This window comes from Montipora foliosa, chromosome 2 (assembly GCF_036669935.1).
Source record: "Montipora foliosa isolate CH-2021 chromosome 2, ASM3666993v2, whole genome shotgun sequence".
Lineage (NCBI taxonomy): Eukaryota > Metazoa > Cnidaria > Anthozoa > Scleractinia > Acroporidae > Montipora > Montipora foliosa.
In genome coordinates, this window is record NC_090870.1 from 65,015,288 (window position 1) to 65,025,287 (window position 10,000).

Below are 10,000 nucleotides of genomic sequence, written 5' to 3' on the forward strand. Positions count from 1 at the left end.
GGATCTTGTGATCACTTTCCTTCTTACGCATTTTTCTTAAAATGGATGCTGAGGCCAATTGATTGGTGAATGAGCTTTCGTAGACGTCAATCACCCAGGCCACGTTTCGTCTGAACCAATCAACCGACCCAACAACTAATTCTTTTTCAGTATTTATTTCTTTTTTCCATTGGGAAAAGGGGGATGTCCATGATTTCACCTCCATTTCTCATGTCATGGCAACTGGAACATACAGCAATAATAAGCAGTGTCAGCATATCATTACGAGCAGAGAGCAGCGCTGATTTGGTTATTAACTACAGGTAAGAAAGTGTCTCAGCTCTAACCAATCGCAATCAACTTAGCTATTCATTGAAATTGTCGCTTGGTGTATACTAGTAGCAACTTAAGCTTTACCGAGTAATCTTGAAAACTGAAGAACTGAAGTTTCAGAGGCTAACTTGTACAGAACATCTGTCGCTGTAGCTTATAGTCAGTGTAATAACGTGTTTCATCGCAGAACGTCACTCTTGCCATTCGCAGTACACAACCTCACCACTCAAATAGAAGAAGATGAGAACCTCTCTCATTCTCAAAAGAAAAGCGTTTTTTACCAAATTTCAATGAATAGTTTCCGGCCCCATGAATGTCTCAGAGGTCACACAAACTTGTCAAGCAAATGGCAAAAACAAAATTTGTTTCCACCTCATAGAGAAACCGCTAATAGCGTGGGGATGATCTTTCCATATAATTTGGCCATGACGTTCCAAACTCTCCGAGAGCGGTCGGAACTGGCAGCCGTCCGCCCGCAGGAGAGGACATGAATTTTTGAATATCCCTAAAAATAGAGATATATGACCAGACATGTCGACGTAGCTGAGTGACACGTTCGGTACAAAACGCGTTCGCGTTTGGTTCGGTGTTTGGTGGGCTTAAGAGGCGCAGAAGTGAGCCTTAAATGGCATTCGGCAAAACATTCATCATCTACTACCGACAAATAAAAACATTGCAAGCTGTTACATCACCAGTAAAATAAATCTCTAAATCAGTGTCCAACATAATAAATGACCTAATTTCAAAAATTAGCATTGTTCCACATTTCAACTGCAGCAATGTTTTGTGCAGAAATCCGTTCACCGTGCCATTATATTTAGTTCGGCAATCAGTTGATTTCTATGAATACTTACTCGATTAAGTTACCATAACTAATTTTCATTCAAATAAAATGAATTCTTTCTTCTTGGTAAATAAAATTTAAATTTTGTTTGTAGAAGATTACGTTCACTGCAAATAGTCCTTGCAAATTGACGCTCATTGAGCAATGACTTGCGAGAAAGGAATTTCATTAATTTGGGAATGAAGACCTCTGTATACTGATTACGGCCCTGGCGAGACATCTATCTATTTAAGATGATAGTAGCCGCAATCAATCAACCTTTTTTGGTACCAATTTACAATGTACAATTTCTTTGATAAAAAACTTTGACAAGTCGCTGCACAAAATTAGCACAAAAAAAAAGATTCAGGTCCTCACGGCATATTTCACTTTCACCTTCGAGGACTCATTCCGCGGTCGGTAGAAATCCTGACTCAGAAAAAAAGTCGAATGATTGCATGTTGAGGGGGACATGGGGGGGCCCTAAACACCGCAACACCGCAAAAAAAATTAACGAACACCGCATCACCGCAAGAAAAGTCGACGAAACACCGTCACCGCAACACTTATTTTTAGCTACAAGATTTTAACGTCTACACTTGATATAACACGTTTATACCTAAACAATTTTCCACAAAATAAACACAACTCCTGGTGGCAGCGGTCAAATTACTTATCAAGTTAAGTATTTATCAACGAAAACAGCTTCTCATTGGCAGCTTAAGCGTATTGAAGATTAACTCGACAATGTTGGTCTGTATTTTATTACAAATTAAACACAATGGTACGTGCTTGTCATAAATTATCACGCATTAACGAAGTTTACGTGCTGAATTTAGGTCTTAGAAACATTAAACAAGAAACCACAGCACCACAAATGATTTCATTTCACCGAACACCGTAGCTTGAGAAACACAAACATCGCACACCGTTGGGTTTGCGATCACCGCAACACCGCAAATTGAGATTTTATTCACCGCATCACCGCATTGAAAAAACCATCAACACCGCAACACCGCAAATCCCCATATCCCCCTCCATGTTGGAAGCCTGCAAATGGTGGGTATTATCCTGCTATCGTATTCTGCACAAACAACAGCAATCAGCCGGCTCTTCCGTTCTTGCCTGTTTGTCACACATTCTTTGCTGTTTGTCTCGGTTTCGAAGTGAGCGAAAGCTCATAGATCTGCACTCGGAACAAGAGCAAAGCCACATAAACAAGAATGCGTAAATTTATACTATCTGTTTTAAGAAAGTGTGAGTAAGCATAAATGTCAAAAACTCAGGACTTACTAGTAAAAACACGGTACAAATTGTGATCAGGCTACCTAGCATGTCCAAGAAAACATTGAGAAGAAGGGGCCCTAAGGTTGAGCCCTGGTGGATTCCATCTTTTACCGAAATCCCAGTCGGACAGGTTGCCATCAATCTTTACACGTTGCTTTCGTTCCCTTAGCTCAGGGGCCGCGGAGTACATTTGAAAGGAAGGGGAAGGGGGAGGGGGAAATTGGTTTTGGTGTGAATCACGGAAGTCTGAGGGGAGTGGGGAGAGGTTTAAGAGAAAACTACACCGTTGAAAAAAAGTGGGGAGCCCCCCAGTCCCTTCCTCTCCGCGGCCCCTGTAGGTAAGATCGTAGTAGCAGTAGTTACGCCGTGACTCGACAGCTTTGCAAGGACTAGGTTGTGATTAATAGAGGCAAATGCTTTGAAAAGATCAATGGCGAACTTGTTCAGTTCTTATGTCTTCGCATATTTTAAGAGGAGCTGTTAAATTGCGCATGAATGTCCCGGTAAAGAATCCAGATTGGCTGTCACTGAGAAATTTGTGAGGGAATTCGTACAACTGATCGAAAGTAACTCAATTGGCTAGTTTGAAACAGCAGGCATTACAGACACGGGACAATAGTTAGCGGATTTCAGTTTCAGTGCCCTTTTCATAGATCGGAGAAATCATGCACTGATTGATAAATTTTGTGAGAGGACTGAAAATTGCTGCTTCAGCTAACTTAAGCATATGAGGATAGGAGAGATGCCATCAGAGCCAGAACAGCAAAATTCATATGGCCATTGAATTTCTGTTAAATGACACTAGTAATGCTGGTTCATGTATGTTGCATGAGTGAAATTAAAATGAATGAAATGAATGTATATTTTAAGTGTGGATTATTGATTAAAGAGAGAAGTGATCCTTGCGCTTATTTGGAAAATTTAAGCAAATTGTAGACTGTTCACAGTCCCCTATTTTTCCGTTTGATCGTCGGGATCGAGCATAAACTTCGAGCATAAACTTTCACAATATTGGTTTTAAAAAGCGAGCGCGAACTGGGGAGAGCGATATAACTACTGAGTGGGTGGGGGGAGTGGAGGGGTTTTGGCAGGAAAAATAGGGAGACTGTCCGATCTTTACTGCGACTAGTGTTCAGCGAGTCCCGTTGCAACAGCAACGGCAATACCTGATTGGTCCATAACACAATGCATCTGTCAATAAACAAGATGCTCTAAAAAAAGCGTACACTGGGTTTGCCTGTGGTACGTGTTACACAAAAACAGAAGGCACTGTCAGAATTGGGTTGTATTGAACTGTAGGGTTCCAGTTAATTTGTTCAAGTGGGGGGTCATTAAGACCAATTGAGGGTCACCCACATATCGCGCCAGCACAGGCCCTTTGGCTCACACGTTCACACCTTTAATTATTTTGTAATATCCTGTCCCATTGGTAATAAATTCAGTTTAAAGATAACAAACACGCTCTTGAGTTATGTTGCACGTGATCACCTTGTGTCAACGGAATGAACTACGGGAAAGAACGTTAATCGTTCGTTGTTTTCAGAGTAAAACAACGTACTTTTTAGCCAAGAAACTTCCGTCTTTGGTTTTTTTAAATTTTGTTGTAATATTTAACTGAATATTTACATTTCATTTGTCGGGTCAGGAAGCCTTCTTTGTTGGATTCCAGAGAAACGTATCTATTGTGACTTCTGGGTGAACTATTTACTCAATCGCGAGGTTGAGCGGCCATGTAATTGAAAATCTGAACAAAAGGGTTTACCTCGGTGTAAAAACCTGTGAAAATTTTTCTCTGTTTTGTTAGCTCGTGGTAGGGTTAGGTTATTGTTTGATGTTTTTTTTACTGTTTTGTTTTCCTTTGTGTTACGTCATCTGCGAGTTTCACAGGTTTTTTCACCGAGGATGAGCCGGACATCTATGAGATACAAAAAACAGACTTGCGAATTATCGCAAATCACAATGCTGACAAGCACAAAAGCAGAAGAAATGGTTAAGTTTGTTACTATCTGAATGTTTTTGTGTTGTCACGCAAATGATGTAATTTCATGACACTCAAAATTCGCAAAAAGCGTGAACAATCTTCGCACTAGTAAGTGGTAGCAATAAATTGGATTAACCAGGAAGTTAAAGAAATATTGTTGCCTTACCAAATAAACTTCATTTTACACTACAATGACAAAATCATTTGTCAGAGAATTCCCGTCTCCTAGCGTATCACATTTCAACGCACGTATGCAAATTTGTTAACTCATTTTCACCGCGTCCGAAATTTTTCTTCTTTCAAATATCAACAAAAATATTATTTCTCGTCAAGCGTTCCATCATTTATGTTCAAATAACCGCTAAAAATAAAGATTTTTTAACGATCCATCCGTATTCCGCAGATATTTTTTCATAATTTAATATTCTGTCAAAATCTGTCAAAACACAAAAATAGCAACGCACGCAACAAATTTAGTCGCATTTACCGCTTCGTCGAATTTCCATGCTTAACACAGGAACTTTTAGTTATTGTGAAAATATTTCTCTACTCGTTAGCAATCACCCTTTCAGAGAAATCGACCGGTCTACGAATATTTTATGAGTTTTTCTCAATGGGATGTCAAAAGGCCAAGTGGATGTTATGCATAATCGGGCGTTCAAGTTACGCGTGTGACCTGTTATAAATATTTTTTCACAAAATGTTCCCGAATCGTCAAGTATCACCACAGAAGACAAGAACATCATTCTAAAAGCTTATTCTACGCAAAAAGTAGGTTCTAAAGGTAATTTTGCGAGTGGAAATCACGAGGCATGGTATATTCAGTTAAGTTAACAGAACAGAAAGACGCCAACCTCATTTTGACACGAAAATGCTTTACTATTGCCATAAAAACTATCCAGTTAAGCTCGCATATTAAAAAACATGATGATTTCATAAAGGCCACAAACAACATATTTGCTATTAGAGGCAATCTATCTTTCAAAAAATTCTTGGCTGTCACATTTCGTATTATTTTTACCTGAAGACTGTGCAGAGAACAGAGATCACTGTTCGATTCCTTCTCTGTCTTTGTTGAACCCATAAGTTACCAGATAATTTTCCATTTGGTTTCAGTGTTCTACATAACAGCACACTTTGTAAACTCACTTCGATTTCGGCTCGACGGGCGACAGTTGTTGTCGAAGTCCATTACTCCTTGCTTTTATGATTCCAGACATTTATTTTTCACCCCGTGTCTTATTTATCCAAGGGACGTTCCATTCTTGACCTCCATAAGGGTATATTTTGTTTAACGATGCACTAAAACGCCATCCCCGTTACCACGACTTTCGACGCCATTGCGGGTTTAATAATTAAACGTTCATCTGTGTGCACCAAGGAAATCTACGTATTCCCCCAGCCCCCTCAAACCTAACAAAATACACAGACAAGACTCTATGAACAAAACCACTACTTAGCAGGAGAGTGACAGGCAAGACTTTTACCGACACGGAAAAAAAAAACGAGATGCTTCTGTGAAGCATACACTGGGTTGCCTGTGGTACGTGCTACAGAAAATCAGAAGGCACTGAATTGTGTAGACTTGCCACAAGTCGACCTCACGATAATCCCAGGAGAAAATGTTTCGGCGAGCGAATCGTGATTTTTCGTACGCGAAGTGGATGAGCGAGCGACGAAGTCGCGAGAGGTCGACTTGTCTCGCTTGCAAGGTTTTCATTTGCGTCTCGCGCCAAAAAGGGGGTGACGTCATTCGCAAGCCCTGAACTTAATGGCGCAATCCGACGAAACAGTCGAACATGTTTGTTTCTACGAAATCGAAAGAGGAAATTTGTTGACTTTGTGCTAAAGGTATCAGAAACAAAGATGAAATAAAACGAAAGCTTATTTCAATCTCGAGTCGCCGCTTGGAAAGGAGATCTCCAGTGGTATTTTTTGGACCAACACTTGTGCCGTGATTTGTGCTGAGAGAAACGAAAGACTAATTCGAAAGATTAGCAAGTAAGGGAAAGCTTCGAATTGTCAAGAAAGTCAATTGATTTCACTCATGAAAGATCAGGTAAGCTTCAGGTGTAGGAGACGTACTAGACCGAAATTAAAAGATACATCTTACCATTTAGCGATGCAATGACTCTCGTCGATGAATACACATGCATTTTAAACTTTTTTGTTCCATTGGACGAAAAATGTGTCGATAGTCGTTGAGAATCGCCTCGGGACTTCCAAACACCAGTTTATACTTAAGATTTTAAATGTGTTGTCTCCTACATAGCGACCGGCTAGAGACCAAATCTTTCGTGAGTGAAATCAGTGGAAGAATTACGAAGGCGATAGCATGCCACCCGCCCCAAGTAAACGACCAAAAGCCTACGGGACTAGTTCAAAGGTCAGACTTTCCCAGCTCCGGTTGGAGAAGACAAACAGATCTATGCAAGACAGATATTCTTGAATTATTTTCCTGTGATGGTCGCGCAATCGGAATATCTAGCATGTTTGAAAATCACGCTTCACTGCTTGTGGCAAATTTTGATTGACAACTCTATCCCCTGGGGTCCACGAGGGCTACTCTGATTGGCCTAGCTCAGCGACCCGTTTTTGGGTCGCTAAATTGGCCGCCAATGAAGTATGAAAAGTCCTTCGTTCCGCGCGTATCTAGACGAAGGACTTTTCGAAAGTCTATGAATTGTGTGGTATTGAAATACAGCATTCCAGTCTCTGAAGAATAACAAATAAAAGAGAAGCGAGAAACATTGGCTTCTGGGCTGACATGTTAATAATTTTCAAGTTCCCTCGCAACTTCTTTTTACCACAAGTGTGCCCTCTGAGCATCTGACAGCTTTCTAATGCTAAAGTTAACTGAAGTTAAGCCCTGCCGGGCGGAGTTAGTGTTTGGATGGGAGACCAAAACAATGTACCCATCATAACGCTAACAAATGCGAACTCAGCAAGGTACAGATTCTGTTAGCTTGCTTTAAGCAAAACAAAAATTGATGAAAAAGCAAATAACTATTGATACACAGTTTTCAGAAAGAGCAGAAGGAAGTTTCCCGGACGGTCGATCGAAAATAAAATATTTACGGCATGAAAACAACATTAATTTTGAACCGTGAATATAGAATATAAAAAGTTACGATCAGCGACAAACATTTTCGGAGATTTTTGCTACGTTCAAGTAAATTGCAAAATCGAAAGTGACATGGCCGGAATTCAGCGGGCGCCGTGATTAAGTTACCGCGGCATGTTTACTCGCCAAACAGTGAAGCATCTGTGTCAAATGATGGCAAGATACCGGGTTTTTGAAAGTTTCTTTTTCTGTGAAGTGTTATAAAGTTTGACAATGAAATGAGCGAAGTCAAAACAAAGATCACAATCGCCCAACTCTTGTTTATGCAAAGTCAAAATTTACTCTCCAAGACGCGTACGACGTTATTTATCACCAGGTAATTCCATCATTTTGGAAATAGCAGCTACTTTATTATTCATCTGCGTCACAAGTTTTCACTGATTTTGGGGCTCATTTTGTTGAAACTCAAGCACGCTTCCAACAGGCCTGTGAACCCTTCCTGCTTACAGAGCAATACTAAAAAACTTCTCCCATATCACATTTCAACATTCAATACACAACATGATATTATAATTCACAAAGCCAGAAAATACCACAGAATCCTTTTCCAGCGAAAATTTTATTGAAACAAACAACATATTTGCTCTTAGAGGCGAAAACCTCTTCCTATTTCATTGCGTGCGTGAAGACAAGAAACTCAATCAATACAGCTCACTTTGATCTCGTCTGGACGGGCGATAGATTGTTGTCGAAGTCCATTACTCGTCGCTTTTGAGATTCCTGCCTAGTTTATCCAACTGACTTTCCATTATTGAGCTCCATAAGGGTATATTTTGTTTAAGGATCCACTAAAACGCCATTCGCGTTTCATGACTTTCGACGCCATTGCAGGCTAAGTTAATGATTCTACTGTGTCCACCAGAGAAATCTACGCAGTTCCACTACCCTCTCGATCCTAAGAAAATACGCGCAGAAGACTCTATGCACAAAGACACCACTTACCAGGGGAGTGACAGGCAAGACTTTCACACGTTCGTACGACGAAACAGATCCTTTTGTGAGGTTAAAAACCTGGCGACCGGCCTATTAATTAATCATTTGTCAGAAAGAAGAAATTCCTGTCCTCTTTAAAAAAAATTGACACGCATTGCTTACGTGTGGTAGTGAAGTAACACAGCGATTTATTCCATAATGTCAACTGAACTGTGTGTTGTCTTCCAGGAGCTTCAAGTTGTCCTTGCGTAATATGTAGCTCTAACAGTGCACGATATTGTTTTGGTATTGTGTATCATTGTAGTGAAATGGTAGAAGTCTTGGGTAAATAGCCTGAGAAGACATGTGGTTACTAGCAAAGTACTGAACCCAGAGAGACTGAAGAAAATAAAAGGGAATCGAGAAACATTGGCTTCTGGGCTGACATGTTGATCATGCAACTTCTTTCCACCACAAGTGTAAGCGTGCACTGACAGCATCTGACAGCATCTGAAAGCTTTGTAAACAACAGTTGAAAGCTGAAGTTATTCCTATTCGGCGGGGTTAGTATCTGGATGGGCGACCTAAGAAATATACCACTCAGTAACAGAAGCATAGGACCGAAAATTCTATTTTAATGCTATCAAATGCGAACCAAGCAAGATACAGATTTTGTTAGCTTGCTTTATCCAAAACAAATATTGATGTAAAAGTAAATAAATATGGATACACAGTTTTTAAGAAGAGCAGAAGGAAGTTTCAGGACGGTCGATCGAGCATAAAATATTTTGCCATCGGTAATAAAATCTACGACATGAAAACAACATTTATTTTGAACCACGAATATAAAAAGTTACCATCAGCGAAAAACAGTTTGGGAGATTTTAGTTGTTTTGTTGTAATTGTACAAGTTTGGCTGCACCGAGTAAATCGCACATCGAATTCAGCGAGCGCAGTGATCAAGTTACCGCGTTATTTTACCGCGGCATGTTTACTCGCGAAACAGTGAAGCATCTGTGTCAAATGATGCCAAGCTACCGGGTTTTTGTTTTTGTTAGTTTTCTTTTTATTTCGATTGTTATAAATTTTGACAAGAAATGTGCGAATTCAACACAAAGATCACAATCGCGCAACTCTCAGAGGTTGACTATTGTTTCTGGAAAATCAAAAAAATCAAAAAAAGGTTATTTATCACCAGGTAATTCCATCGTTTTGGTAATAGCAGCTACTTTATTATTCATCAGCGTCACAATCTTTTGCCGATTTTGGGGGTCATTTTGTTGAAACTCAAGCACGCTTCCAACAGACCTGTTTATTTTCGTGACTAATGCGTTACCACAAAAATTCTCCCCGTATCACATTTCAACACATGTATGCAAATTTGCTAAGCTCGAAAATTACACAACATGATAAATTTACAAAAGCTAGAAATTTCACAGAAATATTTTCCAGCGAAACATTTATTGAAACAAGCAACATATTTGCTATAAGAGGCAAGAAACCCTTCCTATTTCAGTTGCGTGCGTGCAAGCGAAACAAACAATCACAAAGCATATGCAAT

General features: G+C 39.8%; 1 protein-coding gene across 1 annotated transcript in view; it reads left to right on the plus strand.

The window, feature by feature from the left end:
- Window positions 1–189: 189 nt before the first annotated feature.
- Window positions 190–10,000, plus strand: part of LOC137985904 (TNF receptor-associated factor 2-like) — a 70,896-nt gene continuing 61,085 nt past the window's right edge. Inside the window, exon 1 of the mRNA XM_068833375.1 lies at window positions 190–302. The gene's annotated coding sequence lies outside the window, so the exon portion shown is untranslated. The remainder of the gene's footprint in view (window positions 303–10,000) is intronic.